Genomic DNA, 6,347 nt, shown 5'->3' with positions numbered 1-6,347 from the left:
TGCAATTACAGCACATCACAGGACAGCAGTGAAAACCCCGGCCCCATCCCTCCCTTCCCCCTTGGCTGTCACCGAGGTCGGTGAGCAGCCAGGTGACATTAGCCTGTCCCGAGCTCTGGGCTGCCCCCGGGGGCTTCTCACTCTGCTCCAGTTGTATCCATGCGTGTCCTCACCCTCTGAGCTGCAACAGGTGCCTCAAACATCGTCCCCCTCACCCTTGGTCTCCTCTGCAGCCAGCAGGACTGAGATGAACACTTTCTAGGAGCAGGAGAGTTATGGTCCGGTGCCTTCCAAGAAGTTATCGCTTTGCCACAGTATCCCAGCAGAGAATCAGCTCGCTCTCAGGCTGGTAGCCAGACACACATTTAGCACTGATAGTGGTTCTGCCTCAGGAAATTCGCTGTCAAGAATTTATAGCAGGGCTACTTAATATATTTTTACTGTTTTCTGCTGGGTAATTTTATCATTATGATTTTATGATTAGGAAGGGAGCGTGTGTTTTCTTCTTTGTCAGGCTCGTCTTACACATAATACCATCTTCAGATGGGGAAACCTCATCCTCTGCCTGGAATATGGGAGGGATAACCAAGAAAGCAAATAATTTGGGGGAATTCTGAATCTGGAAGCATTTACACTCTGAGTTGGGTATATAAGCCAAAAAATGTAGACGTTACCAGACCCAAAGGTCCTAAGATTTTATGGTATTTGTCTGACAATACTCCACCTTTCTGGAGCTTGTTCAATTTGCAAAAGGTGAAGGAGCATGTAGGAACTGCGGTGACTGGTTTTGCACAACTTAGTGCTTGTGGTGATCTCTCCTCATCTCCACCTGCTGTCAGTCTGAGAAGCGCCTTAATGTGTCGGGTTCTGCCTGCAAATTTCTAACTTAGACATCCCACATACAGGCCTCCTAGCATTGCACTCCTAACGTTTTTCAGCCAGCCCTTCTCCACAACCTGGAGGATGCTGACAACACCTTTACTTCAAAACTTAATCCTAATACCTACACCTCTCTCCAGTTCTTGTATTTCTGGATGTGCTAAAGTGATTTTTGTGCCGTTATTTTTGGAAGTGTGGGATAAGGAAAAAATACATTGCACATTTAAGCTACAGTTGACCCTTTGACACTGACTGCTTGTCATATTCTCCTTCAAAGATGTACTTTCCTAAATGTAAGCATGCTCAGGAGAAGGGAGGGAGCAACAAATCCAACCACAAAGCCTCGTATTCCTGTTCGGTGGGAGAGAATCATTCCTGCCAGAATATGAAGCAATTCCTGTATCCCTGCCAAAACAATTGCTTGATGTGCTCTCCCTAATAGCTCATAATGAACCACAAACAAGCTTTTAAAGTAAAGGACTCACGTGCTTGTAGCGTTCATAGACTGTACAACCAGAGAATTGAACAAAGAGACAAAGAATAGCACAGCTAAATGGGGACAGAGTATGCTTTTTAGCACTTTTCTAATTAAAACAATGGGCCTCTAAATTACAATGCTTTCATGCTTTGGATATTTAAACACTCAGATTGCATAAAGGTATTCCTCCAATCAGCGTGTTGGAAGAAAAGCCCTGATCCTGAAAGAGATGCACATTGGTGCTTCATTTCCTCCATGAGATCAGTGAAGATTTATGCAGGAAAAAGTCACAGGCTGAAATCCTTTGTTTGAAATCAACTAAGTACTACAATGATATGGACTGTGTATATTGTGATATAGCATGTTTGACCTACAGCAGTATCTGTAAAATATACTTGGCACCTACATCAAACCTGCTGAAGTCACGGTGCACCTCCCTGTTGACTTGGTGGCCTTCACTTTCTGTCCTCCCTTTTTTTTTAATATCTTCTTAAAAGTCTTTAAAATTAGACTGTTTCCTCTTGTAATAAACCAGACTTTAAAGGAAAATTAATGGATAACCAAAGGACTTATTTAATGCTTTCCATCCATATATATCAATCACAAAAAAGTTGAATGTGTGTGGGTTTTATATCAATTTTTAATCACTGGGACAGGAGAGGAACACAATGTCCAGACGACTCATCCAAGGTCAGAGCAAGACAACGGTGCAAAAAGAAATTCAAGTATCCCTAATTTCCCAAGTTGTATCCACAGGAGAATGTTTCCTTTTACATGAAAGGAGAAAAAAAACTTTTATTCATTCATGGGAAAGAAGGAAACAAGTATCCCTGAGGGTGAAAATAAATTGTTAGTCCAAACTTCACAAAAAGTTTTTGTGCTGTACGATTTGCAATGTCCAGCAAAGTTCAAGAGCTGCAGCACTAAATAATAGACAGAAATTAAAAGTTATAAGCAAAAGGGGGAAAACAATTTTTTAATAAAATGTGGGGGGAAAGGAGGAATTGGTGTGGCAGAAGCCTGCAGGCAAAAGCATTGCAAGGGACTGGAAGCATGAAGCCTCTTGCACCAAGATGAGAGTTTATATTAATCTGTAGCAACAACAGTTACTCAGGTTGAAAGGTATACTGTACAAATACATATGTACAGAGGGAGCAGCATGCTAAAATACAGCCTAGGATGAGTTTGAGAATTCTCTCTATTGCTTTAGTTCATACAAATAGTTCCTGTGCAGTTGTTGGTGCTATCTGTGACACTAAAAAGTGAAAAAAGTCTCTGGGGTCCAGACCAAGTTTTAACTTGGTCAAATGCTGAACAGCTGGAACATATTTTTGAATGTCATTTTTTTCTAACTACTATTTTTGAGGGCATTCTCAGTAAAAGTCTATTTTGTTTCTCTTCCTATTTTAAAAATTTCAGGCCTCAGCAAAAGCAACGAAGTGACAAAAGAGAATAGAAACCCCTGGAAGGAAAAAGTCTGCTATGGTTGGTGCACAAGCTGACATGCAGAGTAGTCTACCTTCCTGAGCCAGGAGTCCTGTTTGTCCTCCTCTTGCTATTTCTTCACACACTGTGTGCCAGTGACAGGCGAGGTCCGTACCCTTGTTCTCTGTATGTTCCCACTGCATAAAAAGCAGCATAATTGCAGGTTCTAATTGCCCACACAGCCACTGCTGCTACCTGCACAGGTGGGTGCAGCTCCTTAGAGAACATCTCAGTGTTCATCAGTTCCAGAAGGGTGTGAGAAGGGCAGTAAGTAACATCAGGCATAGGACTCCAGCAAGAAACCTGTATGGAAAGAAATTGTCATGCAAAGTCAAACCCAGAGACCATAAAGTTCTCACTGAAACAATGGAAAGCAACCTCTACAGTAGGGCACTGAACTCAAGGGAGTTAGGTTCAATTTTCCAGTAGTTCAACCCAAAATTTGTTTTATTCTGAGCTGGTTAAATAGATACATCAAAATACAGGTGCAGACAAATCACAGTCCATGAAATCACCTCCCTTGTTCCTATACAAGATTTCTTCAAACCAGCATTTCTCAGAAACCAGTAGCTGCTATAGGCAGCCACTGAAACTCCAGCTGAGCTCCTCTCTCCACTCAGTTACCTGGTGGGACAGGCTTATAATCAGTGGAAGTGTATTGTGAATATTCCCAAGAGCCACATGTTCCTCCTTTTCTAATATTAGACAATATTTGATTCACTTTTCTAGCAGTAATTACGCCAAGGCCTGAGCTCCTTGTTCCTGTATTAACAGAATATTTTTCACTGCCTTACGTGGATAGACAGCTGGGCCTGGTGCACAAATAGCCAAGGCATATTTTTTCCCTACTGAGACTTATTCATGCTCTGTGCTTATGTTGCTTTCACAACAAAATTCAGAGTGGCTGTGCAGAATATGACTGGGACATGTGTCTCTGGAGGTACATGAAAAAAAAAGCAAAAACACTAATGGACTCATATCCTGGCATCACTGACTGCTCTCCCCCTTAAAAAAATAAACTAATAGCATTTTCCGTACATTTCCAACCACTTTTGACTTTGCTGATCCCAGAGGGAGAAGAGCTATGGAAAATGATGCCATTTAGAGAAAGGGCTGTTTCTGAGCTCTACCAGTGCATTTAGAGGAAAGGTTACAAAGCCAGAGTCACATTTTATCTAAAAGGGATGTTACCTTGCATTGCATGCCAGCCATTGTGATTAATCTAAATGGTGTGGGAATTCCACCCTAATCTAAGATCATTGATAGACATTTTGAGAAGACACATGATATGTTGTTGCACTCAGATTGTGCTGTAGATATTTACTTATTCCAGACCTTCATCAAGGACCTCACAAAAAACATTACACTTCAGAAAAGCATAGTGAGAAAAAAGCTCAACCATATAAAGATGTTTTACATAGAAAAAGGTTGGCAGCTTAAAAGGTCAAGTTAAGTGAAATGTAACCACTGTTTTCTTTCTATTCAGAAGTCCTATAATTGGGTTTATACGGCTTAGAAGGTTGGGCCAAAGTCTTTTATTGTCCTGTTTCACTTTAACATTTAAACATGTTTGTTCTTATGAATCCTTACATGGCTGACAAGCTGAGACAGGGTGAGGAACTATATTTGGGCTGGGCTTTTTTTTAATGTGCTAAATATTGGATTAAGTCCTGTTTTGCTTGAGAAAAGGGACAATACCTTACCATTTCTCATGAGAGTGACTATCTAACTGGCATTAAAAATAGTCTATTAAAGCAATAGACTAATCCTACATTAACTTAGAACTTGCTGTTTCTGCAGTATGATGCAGATTAGCAAAGAGGTCCAAATCAGCTAGAATTTGAAACTCACACTGCCTTGCAATTGTTCTCAACATACAAAATATTTATCTTCCTTCTAAACTGTATTGGCTTCTGTTCAGTTGAGTCTCATATGAATGGTACAAATAATTCAGAAAAGACTGAGCTGGGCTGTTAATTCATCAATAGAAGGAAAAATATATGGCGTTTGCATAAGGAAAACGTTGATGGCACAGTTGCAAAAGTTTTTGTATGTTTTAAAATAAAGTTGCATATTCGCTTGTACCTGAATAAAACAAAGAGGCCTAAGAAATTATTTTTCCCTTTAATCACACGGGTTCTTGTATGCTGAACAAAAGTTTTAGAGTGCTTTGTGGATCCTTGCAATTTAAAAATTAAAACTTAGAATTATTTATGTTTACTCTAACAGCAAGCACTCTCCAGTATACCAGCCACATCCAAACCAAATTTAAAATCTTAGCTGCTACCCTGCTCTAAAAGCCACTCAGTTCTTCACAGTGGGGATGAGTGCTTAGGGATGGAGAGACACCAGGATTTAATCCCTGAGGGCCTCTTGGACCCTTTGTAGCATTGTATGGTGGCACTGTGGCCCTGCAATGCCACCCTCATGCTGACTCTTCCCCATGACAGCTCATTGTCTTCTTCAACCATCACATATCTCCGGAGGTTAAGGAGTCCCAGGGACTTGGCCCATGGGCCACAACATACAGGCTAACCAGCTGTAGCTCCAGCACAGCTGGAAAGAAATAATAGAAGTGGGAGCTGTCTGCTGGGAGAGTCCCTCAGCAAGCATTTAAATAAACTGATGAAGAAAGTCCATTTGTAGTGGCATGCATAAAGAGCTTGTAGAAAAATAGGAAAAACAAGGGCAAGGATAAAAGGCGATGTTTCATGATAGTTGAATGTTACCAGGGCGGTTTCACGAGATCTGTACTGGGATTTGTGCAATTCAAAATTGTCATAAGTAATCTGTATGCACAGGTTGAAAATGAGACAAGGAAGTCTGCAGAAGTCAAATAGTTATTTGGGATAATGAAATGTGCAATTGGCTGCAAACAGTTACAGAAGCATCTCACAATACTGAGTGATAAGGCAATAAAATCACAAATTAAATTCAATGGGAATCACAAATGAAATGTCAATAAATGCAAGTAAGGTGTATGAAGGAGAAAAAACAACTATCTATATGACTATATACACAGTGATGAACTCTAAATTAGCTATTAGCTAGGGAAATTAGCTATTACCAGTCTAGCAAGAGATCTGGGAGTCATTATGGATAGTGCTCAGACAAGTCAGCTCCATGGCAGTGAAGTGGCAAATAGTGCATTGGGAATTATTAGAGAAGAAAGTGAAAATAAAAAAGAGCATCCTTGTAACATTATACACTTGCTTGGTGAGTTTGCATCTTAAGTACTACCGGTAATTTTACCTCCAAAGTTACCTCTTTAGAATAGGCTATGATAACATTAGGAAATATACTGAGAAGAATCACAGGGAAATGAAGGAGAGCAAATAGGTCAGAACATTTCTACATTGAAAAAGAGATGATGGAGCAAATATATGACACAGCAAACAGTAAGAAAGGGCATTTCTAACAGGAGCAGAAGAGGGGAGCACTAAATATCTCCATGAGGCTGATAGAAACTCCAGAAATGTGCCATAAAACATTTTTCTCTCTCCAT

This window comes from Sturnus vulgaris, chromosome 1 (genome assembly GCF_052056855.1).
Source record: "Sturnus vulgaris isolate bStuVul1 chromosome 1, bStuVul1.hap1, whole genome shotgun sequence".
NCBI lineage: Eukaryota > Metazoa > Chordata > Aves > Passeriformes > Sturnidae > Sturnus > Sturnus vulgaris.
Note: the sequence above shows the minus strand (reverse complement) of the source record.